Raw genomic sequence first — 18,795 nt, 5'->3', positions numbered from 1 at the left:
CTTTCAAACTTTTATACCCTTAAGCTTGCTATAAATAAGTAAGCAGTGCTCATTTAGGGAAACTAACAAAATTAAATGTGGACATTATGGGAAGACATAACATGGTGAGAATGTATAGATTGCAATTTACAAGATAAAGTAGCACATACTTTCTTAACTTGCCCTGAAGTACAAAATGATTTGTAGACAGTGTTCCATGGTATCTTTATTAATGATCAGACATAAGAGATAAGAAGTGCATGAAACCTGAGAATATTATCATTTTTGGGAGAAAAACTAGGAAAGGCAATGAAATATGATGAAAACTAAAATATTCAGAAAACATGAACCAAGTATAAAATTAAACTTCAAACTAAAAGTCTAAAGTAAAAAAAAAAAAAGAAATCATAACATTTGTTCATTGTCAGTTTTAAATTCACATGGAAAGCAATTCTTATAATTTCATGAATATTGTTTTACAGCACAGAATAATTAACTGACTAGAGTAAATAATTAATTGAATATGACTCATTTGTTTCTTTCTTTCCTTTTTATGTTTAGCTAAATCAATTTTCTAATCCCATAGGCTTATTTGCTTTTCTCTCCCTCTCTCCTATTTCTAAGCATATATAAATATTCCTATTTCAGTGGGTCTCTAGGCTTTAAACTTTGATTCTATTTCATTCTTTTTCTTTTCCTCCCTTAGGTAGTATAAACCAACTAATTTTCTTCCTCCTGCCTCCTGACAATTTTAGATCTCTTCCAAGAATTAGCAATTGCCTGACAACATCATGGAAGAGTAGAATAGGGCAGAATATCTATTTTTCTTTTGCAAAAGTCAAGTAGAATATATGACAGTGTGTCACATAATATATAATTTGTTAAATGCAGGTTATAGACTACTGTAGACTTGCACGTGGAAGAACTTTAACTAGAGCCTCTGTATATGACATATGTACTTTTCTTACTGTTAATGTTTAAAAATCAAATGTTAGATTTAAATGAAATTTTAATTAGGTCAAGATGTTGTAATACATATTTATTGGTACACATGTACTCTAGTCAGTTAATTATTCTGTGTTGCAAAACAATATTCATGAAATTATAAGAATTGCAGCACCAAATAATGTTTAATAGGGCAGAAATATGAACTCTAGCAGCATTCTTTCAATCTTGTGACTATTTTAGAATCAGGGACCAGTTAAAGGACATGCCCTGCTTAGCCCCTATGCTCAATTGGCTACCTTGAAATACCTGTGTGATCTAGTGAAAATCCTACATGGACAACTTTCCTAGATCTTCAATCCATGTGAACTGTGAACAATCCCTACTTGGGTTAAAGCAATCAGTGTTCACTCTTCGAAGAGCAGAGGAAAGCCACACCATCTTTCAAAGAAGATAACATTATGTGGAGTCTTCTAACAACACGTGTCTACCATTAAAGCAAATTACTAAGCACACCCAAACTATATAGCCAAACTGAGAAGAAAAACTCACTTAACTCAAATATACAGTGATCCACATTGGGAATTAACTGATATGTATTTGAAAACAGATTTGATAAAAATTTAAAAGAAAAGGAAAAAAATTATGTTTTACTGTAACACTTTCACTGGAACACTGAAAATCAACAATTAGAAAGAGTCACATAAACTAATTGTAAAATAGCTGAAAACTTTTAGCAGAATCCTTATAAAACAGGATTTCGAAATGGTCAATAAACATGGAGATCTTTCAATTTCTTTCTCATCAGGGGAAATGCATATAAAATCCTCAATATGCTACTATTAACCACTCACCATAATGAACATAAAGAGAAAGTAAGAAAAAAGCAAGCACTGTTAAGCCTGTGAAGCAACTGGTATAAATTAGTACAACTTCTGTATTAAAAATAATTTGGTAGTATCTTATGAAGTTGAACATGCACATTCATTTTGGTCCAGAAATTCCAGAAATTCTTAGTATAGATCGAGCACATATTCAATAACAGATGTGTACAAAATGTTCAAAATAGCTCTATTCATAATATTAAAAAAGACAAAACAACACAAAATGATTATTTACTGTGAATTGGTACAATGTATAAGAATGCTAGAATACAAAGCAATTGGAATAACTTAATAAAAATTCTATAAGTCAATATGGAGGAATCTTTAAAAAATAATTTTGAGCAATGTGAGCCATACTACATTTATGTTTACATTAGGATAAAATAAAGGCAAAATTGATTGAAGGTGTTTTGAGTTCAGGATTGGGGTGTGATAATTGACGTGAAGTAAAGGAGCAATTTTGGGATATTGGTAATGTTCTGCTTCTGGATTTGGATGTTAATTACATAGGTTGATTTTTGAAAACCAATTTAACCATATGTTAAAATACACACTATGTTATATTTCAATAAAACATTTACATTATAAATAAAAATGAGATTTTATTTTAAAGCCATGTAAAATTTTAACTAACATAAGAGAATTTATGTTACCAAAATAATGTTGATCTTTAAAGTAGTCATATTTGGACTTTACACTGCATTTATCCCTTTTGATGAGCTAGCACTACATCATTTGTGGTTTATAGTTTTGGAATTGCCTTTGAATTCCTTTACAGAAATTATTTAAAATCAGTTTTATCACTGTTATTTAATATGTTTCATTAATATTTGAGGTATTAAAAAACTAAAAATAAGTAAATGGAAAAAAACTTTAAATTATTGTAATCAATGATAAGAGAAAATGGTATTCTCAGCAGGTCGAAACTTCTAGAAATTGTACTGCAGATACGGTGTCATTGAAAATGACTGGGGTGCTTTTAGACAGCATTGGGATACTTATAAATCTAACACAAAAGCAACTTAGGTTATTATGATGAGATTCCCCAGGAAAACTGAGGATGAGATAAGTGATCTTGCTCAGGTGCTTTGTCCAAGAGCCTTGCTATGACAATTCTGTTGGTAAAGGATGTAGCCTAGTCAGCAAGATACTTTCTTTACAATAGCTGGCTTACACAGATATGACCACACAGGTGTTATAAGTATGACACTGTGAGAGGCTTTATATCAATTAAGTCCACATGCCAGTTTTTAGCCCAATGTAAGCACAAAACACACGGTGAGTCGGCTATTTATATTCTTACCTGTTGAAAATTATGTTGAAGGAGAGCAGACAGAATTAGATGAAGCCTGTTTGCAGCTCAGTGAAGTGTATATTTCTGTTATCTTTCTTCCAGTTATAATAGCTTCATTGAAAATTAAATATATTTGTGAATCCTAACATATTCTACCTGTGTTCTATCATTGTTCTTGAAATTTCCATCCTGTGCCATTGTTTCACTTTCTTTTCCTTTAACTTGATAACACAAGTTACTCAGAACGCCCTTACAACGCTCACCTCCTCATCTCTCAGGTTCCTCTTAGAATCATCCTCTCAGATCTTAAGCTAGGTTGTAGTTTAATGTACATTTTCTTATAGAGTTTGGTGACCAGGAGTCCAACATTTTCCAGTAAGAAAAACTTGTATGTGGGTTGTGTTTCTCTGAGGGGCAGGGGTGTAGTTTTTGTCTTTCTTCCTCTCCCATCCAGTTGCTCTTGGTGAAGCAACAATCCTAGGACCTGCACTCTCTTCTTAGACACCGCCTTGTGGGGTTTAATTTGGTGTTATGGACCAGGTAAGAGGGAGAAGTCAGTTGTGCAGCTGGGATTGTGGTTTTCCTCCTGACAAAGCCAACTGAATATTTCTGAATCGCAGCAACAAAAGTGATTCTGAGTAATGTGCTTACATTTGGCTGTTTATTTCCCACACTGGCTCCAACGTCTTTTGGGTGGTCTGGGTCTCTGGACAAGTGGTCTACTGGGCATTGCCCACAAAGCTGATGTGATTTTCTTAATAAGAAGAGTGCTTTGAGGACCCTTGTGTGCTTTATTTTGTCTGGTGGGATAAGTGCTTTGTGCTGCTATTGGTTGAGCTAATGGCATGCCTGGGTTTTCTACCTAAAGATAGATTTCATTTATTTTATTTTCACTGGCTGTGGGATTGGGGAAAAATTGGTTAAGAGCTTTGAGAGATGTACTTTTCAAAAAGTAAGTATTCAGTACTGTAATTCAGTATTGGCAATCGTAAACAAGAGCTCTCAGTTCCAGTCTGACTCTCCCACTTCCTAACTCTATGAAATTACAAACGTGATAGCAAAACTGTGGACTTGACTTTCGCCTCTGTGTAATGAAATCTATTTCTTGGGTGTGTGGTGGGGATTAAATGAGTTGATTAATGTACAGAATTTTGAAGAGTGTCTGTCAGGTATTGTAAATAACATTAAAGTTTTCTATTATCTTTTTAATAGGCATATAATGTTTGAACTTATTTATGGTGTAGAGTGTTGTAATTTAATGTATTTACACAATGTTTAATGACCAAATCAGAGTGATCAGCATTTCCAACTCCTCAAATTTTGTAATTTCTATAAGTTGAGGATCTTTGAACTTGTCTCCATTTATTTTGAAATAAAGAGTTAATTGTATTAGACTCTGGTTGCCCTGTTGTGCTCTATAACATTTTAATTACTTTCTCAGTTCTGTCTTCTTACCTGTTTTCCACCCTCTCTCTCTAGTTGCTTCTCCCTTCCCTTCCTATCCTCTGGTGAACTCCATTCTGCTCCCAACATCTCTGTGATTAAAGTTTTACCTTCCACAAATGAATGAGAACATGTGATTTCTCTCTGGATTATTTCACTTACTGTAACAATAATGGCCTTGTTACTGTTCAATTGTGAATATATGACATCATTTTAAAAAATCCATACATATAAGGATAGACAAATTGGCTGATTCCATAATTTGGCCATTGTAAATAGTGGGGTAATAACTATGGGTTCCCAGGTCTCTTCTGATACCATGAGTGCATTTCCTTTGGATATATACAATCTAATATGATGGCTGGATAATCCATTTTCAGTTTTTTGAGGAACCTCCTCTATACTGTTTTCATGATGGTTATATTAATTTTATTCCCACAGACATTGTCTAAGAGTTCTCATTTCTCCATATGCTCACCAGCATTTGCTATTTTTTATATTTTTGATGATAGCTATTCTAACAGGTATGAAATGATATCTCATTTTAGTTTGGGTGTGCATTTCTCTCTTTATGAGTGAGGTTGAGTGCTTTTTAAAAAAAAAAAAAAGGTTCTTGGCCATTTGTTTATCTTCCTTTAAGAAATGTCCACTTTTTATCAGATTTAATTTTGCTATCTACTTGATTGAGTTCCTTATGCATTCTGGGTGTGAATTCCTTATTTGATGAATAGTTTGCAAAAATATCCTCCAATTCTGTAGATTGTCTCGCCTCTGTTGATTGTTTCCTTTGCTGTTCAGAAACTTCTTAGTTTGATATAATACTGGCAATCAACTTTGTTTTGTTGCATGTGTTTGTGGGGTCTTATGGAGAAAATCTTTGCTTATATCAATGTTTTGAAGCACTTCCTCTATTTCATTTCAGTAGTTGTGTAGTTTATGTCTTTGATCAATTTTGAATTGATTTTGTAAATGGTGAGAGGAGGAGGTATGTTTTATTCTTCTGTATAATCTATCCTGTTTTACCAGCAACATTTTTTGAAAAAACTGTCCTTTCTCCAAAGTATGTTCTTGAAGACTTGGTCAAATATCAGTTGGCTATAAATAGGTATAACATATTTTTTTATATTTTAAATTCTGTTAATTGGTCTAAACATGTGTTTTATGCCTGTGCCATACTGTTTTAATCACTATAGCTTTGTAGTATGATTTGTAGTGAGGTGTCATGATGCCTCCAGATTTTTTATTTTTTTCTTCACAATTGCTTTGGACATTCTGGGTATTCTGTGGTTCCATAGGAATTTTGTGATTACTTTTCCTCACACTGAAGAATGTCATTGGTATTCTTAATGATGATTATTAAATCTGCAAAATATTTGGACATTTTAACAATATTAATTTTTTTCCTCTCCATGTTCCCATGTTAGTTTTGTTTTCTTCATGGCCTATTTTTACTTTTTTGTGTGTCTTCTAAGATTTCTATCATTGATGTTTTATAATTTTCACTATAGAAATCCTTCTACTCTTTGGTTAGAGTTATTCCTAAGTTTTGAATTTCTTGTGTGAAAATTAATAGGAATAATTTTTAAATCTCTTTTTCAATCAGTTTATTATTGATATATGAAAATGGTACTGATTTACCTTGATTTTGTATTCTGCAATTTTACTAAATTTGTTCATCAGTTCCAATAATTTTGTGGTGGAGTCTTCTTTAGGGTATTACATTATGTCAATATGACATGATGACTCCTTGTTTTCTTATTTGAATGCCCTTTATTTCTTTTACTTGCCTAATTGCTCTGACTAAACCTTTTAGTACTATGTTGAATAGGAATAGTCAAAGTGGACATTCTTAATATGTTCCAGATGGTAGAGGAAAAATGTTGAGTTTTTCCCTGTTTAGTGTAATGTTGGCTATGGGTTTGTTATAACCTTTTATTGTATTGAGGTATAGTTGTTCCTTACTCATTTTTTAGGATTTTTGTCATAAAGTGATGTTGCCTTTTACTGTATGCTTTTACTGCATCTATGGAGGAGGTGACGATATTATTTTTGTCTTGCAATTTGTTAATGTGCTTTGTTTACCTTATTGATTTATATATTTTGAAACATTATTGCATCCTAGATAAATCCTACTTGATCATGGTGTGCAATATTTTGATGTGCTGTTGGTTTTGATTTGCTAGTATTTTGTTAGTTTTTTTGCATTTTTATTCATAAAGCATATTGATCTTTACTTTCTTCTACTTCCTCCTCCCTCTCGTCCTGCCCCTCTTTCTCCCTCCCCCTCCTCCTGCCCCTCTTTTTCCCTCCTCCTCCTCCTCCTCCTTTTCCTACTCCTTTTTCTTCTTCTTCTTCTCTCTCTCTCTCTCTCTCTCTCTCTCTCTCTCTCTCTCTCAGTTATGTTATTGTCTAGTTTTGTTATCCATATAATGCTGGCCAAACAGAATGTGTTTTGTATCCTACAACTTTATTGAATTTCTTCATTAATTCCCATAGTTTTGTGGTGGACTTATTTCATCTTGTTGAATTGGGTCCTTTACTATTATGTTGTTTTCTTATTTGTCTCTTTAAATAGTTTTTTAAACTTAAAATTTATTTTATCTGATATAAGTAAAGCTATCTCTGCTCCCTTTTGGCTTCCATTTGTGTGGAACACCTTTTCTCAGCCCTTCACTTTTCATCTTTTTGTCTTCATTGACAAAGTGAGTTTCTTGTGAACAATATATAATGGGGTGTTATATTTTCCCTAGTTACCTACTCTATTTATCTTGATTGGGGAATTTAATTCATAAATTTCTAAAGATATTATTGATAAGTAAAAAAAAATTGCTCTATTTTGTTGTTTCTGATTTTATTTTTAATATTCTTTATTCCTTTCATCTGTCCTATTATTTACTTTTTTTGTGCTTTGGAGATTTTCTGTAATGATACAAGTTGATTCTTTCCTCTTTTTTGTTTGGATATCTGTTTCACTGTATCCTATTCTTTTACATGTTTTGATGATTGCACCTATTGGCCTTTCACTTCCACACCTAGGGTTCCTTTAAACATTTCTTGTAAGGTCAGTGTAGAAAATAGTTCCCTAAACTTTGCTGGTATTATATTTTATTTCTATTTCATTTTAAAGGATAGATTTGCTGGGTGTTATGTCCTTGGGGACCCAGAATTTTGAATGTCACTCCAGTTCTTCCTGGCTTTTAATGTCACTACAGAGAAATCTGCCCTTAGTCTGATGTAGACTCCTTCAAATTCAAATTGGCACTTTTCATGTTTTTTCAGAATTCTTCACCTTCAACATTCCTCTGCAATATGCTGAGGATAGAACCTTTTTTTGGTTAAGTTTTCTTAGTGTCTTTTGTCCCTCTAGACTTCTGTGGTCATATCCTTCCCCAAATTAGAGAATTGTTCAGCTATTAGTTTACTGAGTAGATTTTCTGTGCCTTTTCCCTTCTCTTTGCCATTGGGAATCCTGCAATTCAAACATTGTTTATTTAATGATGCCTCATGTGCCTGGGAGGCTTTCTTCATTATTTTTAGTTTCTTGTCTGACTGGAATATTTCAAAGGCCTGTCTTCATGTTCAGAAATTCTTTCTTTGGCTTGATCTAACCTGTTGTTGAAATTCTCAACTGTATTATTTTACATACTGAGGTCTTCAGTTTCAAGATTTGTTTCATTCTTTTTTTCATGATTTTTCTGCTGAAATTATTCATATCATGAATTATTTTCCTAATTTTTAAAAAAATTAACTGTCTTCATTCTCTTGACTATCGTTGAGTCCCTTCATTTATTAGTCAGCTCCCCATCACTGTAGTGGAAATACTCACCCAGGCTACTTATGAAGTTAAGAGGTTTATTTTGGCTGATAGTTCTGGAAGTTCAAGCTCCAGGTCAGGTAGTCTTACTAATGCTTGTGGTGGAGGTGGCATATCATGACAGGAGCTTGTGTCATTGGTTGTATCCACATCATGAGCCAGGAATCAGAAAGAGTCTGAGAGCTTGAGGTCCTGAAATATCCTTTTAGGTCAAATCCTAAAAGCCCAAGGGACTTTCCACTAGACCCTGCCTTGTTAAGGGTCCACAGCACCTTACAATACTGCTACCTTGGGGACCAAGCCCTTTATTCAAACACCTTTGGGGGAGTCTAGCCATATTAAGACCATAGTACTTAAGAACATTCTTTGAATGCTGTATCAAGCAATTAGTCAGTATATTGTTCTGTAAGGTCTGTGGTTAGAGTTATTGTGTTTCTTTGGAGGCATCATGTAAACCTTGCTTTTCCATATTTATTCTGAATCTATGTTGATATTTGCCCATCTTGTGAATCAGTTGACTCTATTTTTTGTTAAGGTGACTTTTATAGTAAAAGGGTTTTGTTTGTTTGTTTGTTTTGTTTTGTTTTGTTTATTTTTCCTTAAGATTTGTTTGAGAAGTCTGGTCTGGCAGGCTACTATGGCTTTGATTCCAGTAGGACAATGAAATGTAGTCTCTCTAAGTTTTTTTAGCTATGATCAATGACTTTAGACACCATGCCTGTGGAGCAGGGTCGGAAAGCCTGTCTGTCTTCAGGGACCACATGAGGTTGCTGGCACTTTAGTGATCTGGCATACGGCATATGTGGTACACACAAATTGGGGTGGGGTGCACCCATTATGGCCACTCCAGCAAGAAGAGTGTGGCACTGGGAAGGTGAAGCACCATGGAGGCTTCCTTATGAACTCCTGGAACAAGCTCTTCTGCTAGTGGGGACTCTATCAATGACAGCCCTGTTGGCACCAGAGGTGTAGATTCTCAACACTGCCTCCCTTAGGCCAGGGATGGAAGTGGCCTATGAATAGCCATCTGTGGGAGGTGGTAGCAGTGGCAAATGTCGGTGGATGAGCCCTCGGTCCTGGAAACAAGCCTCTTGGTCTTTTGGGATCCTGGGGATGACTCCCTTTCTTGTTAAGCTGAACCACTTGTCCTTTGCACTATAAGACTCTGTGCAAATAAGGGTGCTGGGATCACAGATGCTCTGCTGTCTAGCTGACTTCATGAGACTTCAGCCCCCTATGCTATTATTGTAGAATGTCTTTGGGTCTCAGGGATGGGGATGCGCAAAGACTTCTGTCTTCTAAGGCAGTGTGAATTTTTATAGTGACTACTTTCAAGTAGTGCTGAGTTATAGCAGCCTGGGCTCTAGAGGTTGAGCAGGAAAGACAACATGAGTTCCTTCTCCAAAGTAAAGCGACTGTATGGACTCTGGGTAGCTCCTCTCACTGGGCTCCAAGGCTATGATTGTGGAACTCTCCAGTAGCTAGGATTGCTGGTATTGCCAATAGTAGGGTCCACTGAGATTTTCCTTTTGACCTCTGCAAAGAATAATTTCCCTGTCCCAGGACCTGGGGTCACAGTGGGTAGCATGCTTTGTTCTTTTCTAAGCTGCCATTCAAAGTCTCCCCCGCCTTCCAGTGTTCTTTCTCTCTTGCTGAATTCCAGCATCCTCCCCTGATGCACTCTTGAAAATGCAGCTTTCATTCTGTAGCTTTCATTCTTCTTTATGGAGAAGGAGGCAATGACCAGGGACCTGTCATTGTGGAGTTTCTCAGGTTAACTATTATCATTATTAAAAATATTCTTACATTATTTTCTCTACATGTGTATTGCTAATTGAGAATCTCAAGAGTTAACCCTTGGTATTACTGATTTTTGTGATTCATTACCGGATAGCATAGTGTATTACAAAAATATAATACAGCCAAAGGAGACAAATGACTTTGGTTTCAGTAGCTAATAGTTTAATTTAACAATTATTCATCAATTAAATATCTATTAAATACCAACGCATTTACAAAACTGATCTTTAAGCACTTTAAGGTAGCATACTTTCTAATAAAAGCACAGGAAAGGAGTGGGAGAGAGAGAGAGTGCAAGAAAGTGAGTGCTTAAAAGTGTTAAGCTTTGATGCCTAACTCCATTGAGCTAAATTCATTTATGCATTTGTTTACTTACTGAGTGTTCCATTCATTCATTTTTTTATGGTTTAAATGTTATAAATTTTCTCTCATGTTGTTATGAATAAGAACTATTATTTCATAACATAAATGCGGTGTAAATACACTATCTACCTTTAAAGGTCATTTTTTTAACCCCCTCCCCTTCAAAAAACAATATGAATTTTAAAAAGGAGTACTCTAAATGATCTGGGATGTAGAAGGAAAGTATAATCACCTAAACTTTGGGTTTTCTCCAGAGGATGTCTGCAGAGAATATAGATTATTTATATTGTCAGAGAAAATTTGCATTGGAGTTAACAGGTAAGGAAGAATTACTTCAAATAATTGCAGTAGAAGTCAAGACCATTGCAATAGGAAAGAGATTTAACTTAACTCCTCTGAACAAAAGGAGGGACAGCTTTTAAGGGATGAGGTTAGTGGAAAAGTGAGGAGGTTAGTCAGTGTCATGGGGTCATCTGTGTTCCCCTGATTGGTGCTGATGGAAGTTACATTTCTATCTTTTCACAGAGACAGGCGATGTGGGCTCTAGCTTCACTGCTAATTGCATTTCAAAGGAATGGCTTCAAGGTTCATAAGAAAGACATTCTTTGGCTATAAAACTGGCAAGAGGCAAGAGAAAATTTACATCTCAAAGGGATAGAGAAAGAATTTACAATTGGAAGTATCCTAAAGTAATTGCTCTAAGAGGGGATAACACTGGTCTGTAGTTAGGAGAAATCCATCTAAAGTTTAGTTAAGTTTGGAGGAACATTAGCTCTCTTCTTAGTCTCTGATTTTGAAATATTTATACTTATGGTTTTATGTTCCTTGCACACTCATAGTAACACTACAAAATAAAACATCAAAACTAACAACAAAAAAGAAAAGTTCCACAATAAACACATTGCCAAACATTTGAGAACATTCCAATATGCGACCATGTTGCTAATTCAGTCTTGTTTTTTAATGTTTAGCAAGACTCACAAATAGTGATAATGAAACTTCACCAAAGACTGGATAGACATGCATTAAAATAGACTCCTGTCTCATAGCTATAATTAAAATTGCATACACCCTACTGTTTTGGGGATCTTGAACTTGAACTTGAACCTATTGCTATGTTAATGAACAACATGATTCAAAGGTCGCTCCTATTTGCAGATTGTATTTCATTCAGTATGAACAGATGGTCTCTCATTTAGACAAATTGTACTTCAAAACAAAAGATTCAATTTCCTGTTTTATAGAGGATACATATTCTGTCAACTGTTTTGTCAAGTAAGCAAGATATTCCATAAATAAGAAAAACAATTTTCATTATGGAGAAATTTACTATCAGCAAAGGAGATTTCTTGTGCACCACATTTTCACCTATAGATTGATAAGTCAGATATAAATTAATTCTCTTCCGTAGATGAAGCATATTTTCAATGCCAATGACATTGACATTTCAAATTTTAAATGAATATTGCTGAACCACAGAGACTTGCAATTAAATTATGAAATGGTACCCTAGAACTATATAAAACTGTACTCATTAACATCCTAATTACTCTAAAATATTTTAGAATATAATTTTCTTTAATTTTTAAACAATTGCTGGTAATTATTTAGTGAAGGCAGAGGAGAAAGAAGGTAAGATTTTCCCAAAAGAGAACAGAAATGAGTTTGTTGTAGAATGTACACCATTAATTTTTTTAAAAAGCAAGGAAACCTGCAATCTCAATATGTGACTGACACATAACATAGTCATCATTTTCCCTCCACGGTCATTATTATCATCATGGCTGTCAGGTCACCACATTACCAGAGAAAAACAAACACTTCCATTAGCTCGAAAGAATCCTCCAATCCCTGGGTTATTTCTGTTTCTCTTGACCAGTTTAAAAGCTTTCAATTTCTCCTCTAACCTTTGCTAAAATCCACCACAGAAACTGCTCTTGTTAAAAGCATCAAGCACATGCCTTTATATGGCCAAACCCTTTTAAATCATCAATTGTCCTTTTCTCTGCAAATAAACTACTTGTTTTCCCCATCCAAAAAAATTCAGGTTTTGCTTATCTCTTTTGTTCTCTTTTCTTCTATTCTTAGTCCCTAGAGAAGTTGTATAAATTTGCAGTTGTATCTCTCTAGATTTCTACTGTCACTTACCTGGTATAAATTGGTCTATATTATCTTTTTAGTTTTTATAAATATATATATATATACACATATATATACACACATATATACACATATATATACATTATATATACATATATATTTTATATATATACTTGTATTTTATATATACATATATATTTTATATATATATACACATGTATTTTATATCTATATACATACATATTTATATATATATATATATAAATTCTTTTTTTTTTTTTTTTTTTTTTTTGAGACAGACTCTTGCTCTCTTGCCCAGGTTGGTCTCCAATTCACAATCCTCCTGCCTCAGCCTCCTGAGTAGCTGGAATTACAACCTTGTGCCACTGTATTCAGCTAGACTATGCTGTCTTTGTAACCACAGTTTTCCTTTAAATTTTGTATTCTCCTCTTGTGTCCTTTTCAAATTAATTTTCTACACAGAATACAGATTATGTCACTCAATAATTTTCAATGGTTTCCCAGTATATGTTGATTAAAATGAAAACTCATTTAAATGCCCTTTCTACTGGGGTGCCCTCTCATCTTCAGCACCCACAGTTTCACCCTCGTCCCCCCTTTAGTTTTGGCTGGCCTGTCCACCATTCATTTTCTCCATCAGAACCACTGCCGCCATGTCTTAAGGCTTTTCCTTGTAAGTTCTGTTCCCAGATTTTTCTATTTTCTGTCCTCTAAGAATTCATTTCAAAGTTATCTTCTTAGAAATACTAAGTTTGATTTCTACTCTATTTTATTTTTCAGCTTTTCACCATGACTTTACCTTATTAGTTTTGCTTGTATTCCATGGATCCATTTGTAATGGAATATTTCCTTGCTTATTTTTTGTAATTATGGTGAAATTACTTATCAGTCCTGGTAATATCCTATGGACCACATTTTTTTGTACTCTTATAAGAGTACTTTAATACATTCTGTACATTATCATTTAGAGATGAATTATAAATTACATTCTCCTGTGGTGTACTGTCTGCGATAAGAACCATGCATGTGTTGTTTACTTTGATATATTCAGTGTTAAGCAAAAGACTTGGAATATAAGGCTACATGTTATTTGTAAATATAATTTGAATCAATTAGTAAATGGAAACATAAGATAGCATTTTGCAGTTTCCCCATAGAAAAGTTTGTAAATTCCCACCACATTAGCCATATGTTAGAGGATGTGCTCTTTTGCTTTCTCACCACAAGGACAAGACAACATTTTAAACCAAGAGACTGCATTTCATTATTCCACATATACATTTTATCTTGGACTGAGGCCTTTATTCCCAATGTATTAAGTTGATTTACATGTTTGTTAAAGAAGTGGTGTAAATGAAACCTATTGCTGGAAATTTCTGAATATTATTGGTTAGATATTATCAAGGGTTCCTTCCTTTAGAGAAACAGGGTAATGAATAAATGAAAGAACTTTGAAAAAGAGGTTTGCATCATAAGTTCTCACTGAAAGAAAAGGAATATCTACCACACTCTGCTTGAGCACAGCTGGAAGTCTTGATGAATAAGAACATTGAGTTCTCCTTCAAGCAAGGTTAATTTAGAGCTTTTTGCCTTCAGAGCTATCCATAAATTAATTTCTATAACCTATAACATTTTTATTAGTTCTTTCAGGAGAAAATTAGAATGTAATATGCATAAAATCCTATAATCTCACATTGCCTGCTTTAGAATGAGTAGAAATAGCATATAGAAATGTTTTTGTGCTTTATTTTATGCCTATCAGTTATCAAAATACATGAGTTTCATGAATGTATAAATGACTAAATTATGCACTGATTAGAAATTTTTTTCTGCTCTGATAACTTTCTCAATATGTCTTCTAGAGCCTATTTTTAATAGTTATTTTATTCTTATCAACTTTGTTATAATCCATTGTTAATTACTTGTCAAGAAAGTTATTTTTTCCATTTCTTGTTTTCTAGTACATGATTACATGAACTTTATCATTTACTTAACCACACTTCCTAAATTAACCAGGTTTCCTAAGCAACAAAATGGGATTTCAAATAAAAACGATTACTGACAGATCATCTATCCTTAATAAATTTGGATTAGTCTAATTTATTCTTAAAGTATGACTAGCCTTTTTTAATCTTATCAAATTATACAGTGATATTTAGCCAAAATGGCATTCCTTTTATGGAACTAGTTTAAAATGTATTTCAAGAGCCTTAATTTGCTTAACTAGTGACAGTGTGGAATCCTAGAGCTTGTGAAATTCCTTCTAAAAGGGTAAATATCAATCTATATTATCTAATACTCAAAATGTTCAAGGAATTTCTATAGGAGCTTATGACGTTTTGCTGTTCATGCATTGTTTAAACATGGTTAAGTAAAATGCATAATTTGTATATGTGAATGTGTGTGTGTATTTACTAATTTTACTAGCATTCTTTGATCTGCATATGTTATTGTGTGGATTGAATGTGGGATGTCCTCTGAAATCTCATGTATTGAAGGCTTGGTGTTCAATAAAGCAAGATGAAGTTTAGGGGAAGGCATATCTGGTCATGAGGACTCTGTCTTCATCAGTGTATTAAATCCATTGATAGCTGAGTGGACCACTAGGAGGTGGTAAAAATTTAGGGAGGTAGAGCATCGTTGGAGGAAGTAGGTCCCTGATGATGTGCCCTTGGGGACCATATCTTGTCCCTGTCCCATTACTATCTTTCTTTTACCCTCTCTTTTTCTAATTCCCAGATGCCAGGAACTGAGCAACTGCCCTCAACCACACTATTTTCTAATAGGAACCTGCGCACCAAGGACTAAAATCTGAAACGGTCAGCCAAAATAAAACTTGCCTTCTCTCAGTTGTTCTTTTCTGATATTTGCCACAACAAAAAAGCTAGAATAGTTAAATCAGTAAACAAAATAGTCAACAAAATATTGTACGTGTAGAATATACGTCAGTAAAAATAATGAACCCACTACCCATTAAAAATATCTAGAAAAATGTAGATATCTTCTCCTCAACAAGACCAGTGCTTCACTTTCTCCTTACCACAGTCAAAAACTCTTGAATTTAATGTTTAATATGTTTTGATTTTCCTTTCTACACATACATACCTAACCATAATATTAATTTTACTATATCTTATGGCTCATATGAATGCTATTATATATATATATAATATATACTATATCCATATGGAAATATGTTTCTTGTGCTCAATATCATAAGGTAGAGAATTATTCATTTTTGAAAACTGTGTCTATAATGATTGGATTTTTGATGCATAGTTATGAATCACATGAATATGAAACAAAATTTATAAAATTTGTTCTGTGGATATATTCAATGCTTAACTTACTCCACTATTATTCTACTAGCACTATTATACATGTCTTCTGGGTATAAATGTGTTTTGGGGGCATTGCCTAGGGCGGGGACTTCTAGATTCAAATTGGCTAAAATGAAACGGTATATGAGGGTGATTTTACCAACAATGTGGATCTGTGCTGCGATACACGACAGGATTTTTTTCATCATAGCATTGGGATCACTTGATGTTGCACATTTTAACTTTTTTCTATCTGTAGAGTATGGAATAGTATCATTTAATCAACATGTCCTTAATTTTAAATTTCACATTTTTTTCTACATACACAGCACATTTGCGTTTTCTGTAAAAATGTTTGGTAAGGTTGGCTTATGTTTATACTGTTTCTCTTTTTGTTTATACTTTCACAAGGTTTCCTTATATATATTACATTACAATCCTTTAGAAAATAACTCTGCTAAAATAGTTTCCCAGTTTGTACCTTTCCTTTTTTTCTCTCATATATTTTATGTGTTTTTAATAGCAAACGTCTTAAGTTTAATAAAGTTCTATTACTTCTTTCTCTTAAGGCAACTCATTTTTAGTTTTATTAAAAAATCCGTTCCCTACATAGAACCAGCAAAATCTAAAAGATAATTTATACTATTCATTAATTTATATTCTAAATGATACTCCAAATTCTGTGTGATAATACCTGTTATTTATCAAATCATTTTCACCAATTGTGTTAACTAACCTGTGTTATTTTACTCAAATTTCTTTAATTTGTGTAGGGTATGTGATAAAATCCAATTTCATTTTATTTTGATAGGGAAATCTTGTTTCTCTCAAACTATTTAATAATGATCCATTTTTTCCCATTGAACTCATGCCCATTCTTCCTTATATTATGTTCACATATGTCAAATTTCTAGTTCTCTGTTCTGTTCCATTTTTCACTTCTCTAATATCCGCGATGGATTTCCTCCTCACATGGTGACCCTCCTCATCGCAGTTGGACTCCATCATCCCACATCCAATATCCATCACCAAACTCAAAGCTCTTCTCACCTCTTTCTTGCTCTGACAGGCTACTGCACACTAGGCTGCCTCTGCATGTATCACACTCCTTACAGGAACTCTGATAGAAAAGACCTCTTACATGGCACTACCTTTCCCCTGCTCAGACTCCCACATGTCGTGTCTAACTGGCCCTCTGGGTAGACTCCTTCCTAAACCTGCACGAGGCCTCTCACTGTCACCAGACTTTTCTCCATTTTTTTGTCTGTCCTCAGTTGCACTCAGGCCCTGGTACCCAGGCCAGACTAACCCAATATATGGCCACTCTCCTTACCTTGCTTTAATCCTGGAACCCAGAAATGACATGTTTTTCTGCATGAATGGTTTCCTCATAGTATCTTCAGATTCAGAACTACAGAGTCCAAGTGTCTTGGTGTGTTAATGGTGTATTTCACATCACAGGGTAAAAAACAACAGAACCTAAAGTGTCCTGTGTATTTCAATAAATAGATATTGCATTATGGAATATTATCCCAACTTATGGGTCAAAATTTATATTTCTATGTAGAACTTTATCTGTATAGATCTATACATCTGTATTTATATATCAGATTCTAGCAAGTAAAATGACATAATAAGGCTTAGTGATTTTTAGTAAATAAATGAGTGAATAATTTTAATGAGTAAATAATTGATAAATAAATGATTACATAAAAGATTAAAAGCAGTAAAAAAGCATCATAAACTGCAGCTAAAAAGACAAGTGGAACTTGGTGGATTTTAATGAGTGCAACTTAATTGTAATATCTTTAATGGTTTCACTTAGTTTTTGTGAATTTCATAACAGATATTATATTCCATATCTACATGTATATATTTATTTAAGTTCATACTCCTCTAGTATTTTGTTATGGAATAGAAAATTTTGTTTAAGACAAGTCAAAATCTAAATGGAAAATATGAACAGAAGGGGGATCAGAAGGTTCTTCAGATGAATCAAAAATAACATTTTAAAGAGAGTTAATAATGTATAAGAATAGAAAAAGTTATTAAAGGTGTGGTTCAGTAAAGAAAAATAACACTTTGGAGAAAATTTTAGTTGATAAAGAATAAAAAATTATAGAATCACACAGTTACAAATTTAGAAGGAATGAAAACCTGAGCAATAATATATATGTAACTTAATGTAAAATAGGAAATATTAACTGAACAAGGAACATGTTATGATAATAAGCAAAATGCAGGGTAGTCTAAACTGAAATAAATATAACAAAAATAAAACTATGAGCGATACTGAGATATCTATGCACAAGATGATGAGTGACACTGGTAGAAGAACAGCAAAAATTTTGGCAAAGACTAAACATGAGTTTGTGGTTCTAATAGCATTATGAAGTTCACAAATATTCAGGAATGTTATGAAAATGGGATGTGGTAAAATTAGTTTTCTCTTTTGGGTTCTTCTTAGTCTTCCAAATTCTAGCCACTGGGGAAAAAATAAAGTATTCTAAGATGTCTGTCTAATGTGATTTTGAAGTTCAAAATGAGATTGTAGAAGCTCAAAAATAAAATTAGCAAGTAAAATAAGTGCATATCTAATGGAACTCTAGAGACCTAATAGTCCATAATGGAATAAGATGATAATTGGTTTTTCTTGAATATTTTATGCTTTTATGTCTATTTTGAGTGTCCTATTAGAATTGTACAATTTTATTTTCATGTTATTGGGTTATTTCTACTCAATAATATAGGAGTATAGTAGACTCATTATTTTATTACTTTGAGCAAAAGTATAAGTAGAACACTTCCTAGCAGATGGTAAATTGTTTTTCA

At 33.5% G+C, this 18,795-nt stretch overlaps 1 protein-coding gene across 4 annotated transcripts in view; it reads left to right on the top strand.

Moving 5' to 3' along the window:
• LOC306660144 (uncharacterized protein) overlaps positions 1-18,795 on the top strand; it is a 249,901-nt gene that overhangs the window by 93,436 nt on the left and 137,670 nt on the right. For all 4 annotated transcript variants that reach the window (XR_013763562.1, XR_013763563.1, XR_013763564.1 and 1 more), the window contains exon 3: positions 15,383-15,462. The gene's annotated coding sequence lies outside the window, so the exon portion shown is untranslated. The remainder of the gene's footprint in view (positions 1-15,382; positions 15,463-18,795) is intronic.

Source organism: Sciurus vulgaris, assembly GCF_902686455.1.
Source record: "Sciurus vulgaris genome assembly, chromosome: 4".
NCBI lineage: Eukaryota > Metazoa > Chordata > Mammalia > Rodentia > Sciuridae > Sciurus > Sciurus vulgaris.
Note: the sequence above shows the minus strand (reverse complement) of the source record. Positions and strands in the feature narration are given on the sequence as shown.